We start from the raw sequence: 368 nt of genomic DNA on the forward strand, positions 1-368 counted from the left end.
ATAATCCGTGCCCTGTCGAACCTACAATGGACTTATCGTGGAGTAAAACTGATTATTTTTCCACGAAACGTTACGCTTTATTATATCTAATTTCATCTCAGTGTAAAACTACCCCAAGCAAATCTTCATGCCTTCCCTGTCTAATTAATTCTAATAAATGTCTCACAAGTGAATCTCGACCACACGAATCATTACCCAAAAAGGTGTATTTACAGGGCACATTAGGAACGAAACAATATGGCATTGCTCACCCATTGCTCATTGCTTGGGACCGCTGATCCCCGCGCCACGCATTAGCTAAAGTGAAGGATTAGACTCGGCGCTGAATGGCTCGTCAATCCTAATCCAGGTGATAATTAGGTCACCTG

Source organism: Penaeus monodon, chromosome 29 (assembly GCF_015228065.2).
Source record: "Penaeus monodon isolate SGIC_2016 chromosome 29, NSTDA_Pmon_1, whole genome shotgun sequence".
Taxonomy (NCBI): Eukaryota; Metazoa; Arthropoda; class Malacostraca; order Decapoda; family Penaeidae; genus Penaeus; species Penaeus monodon.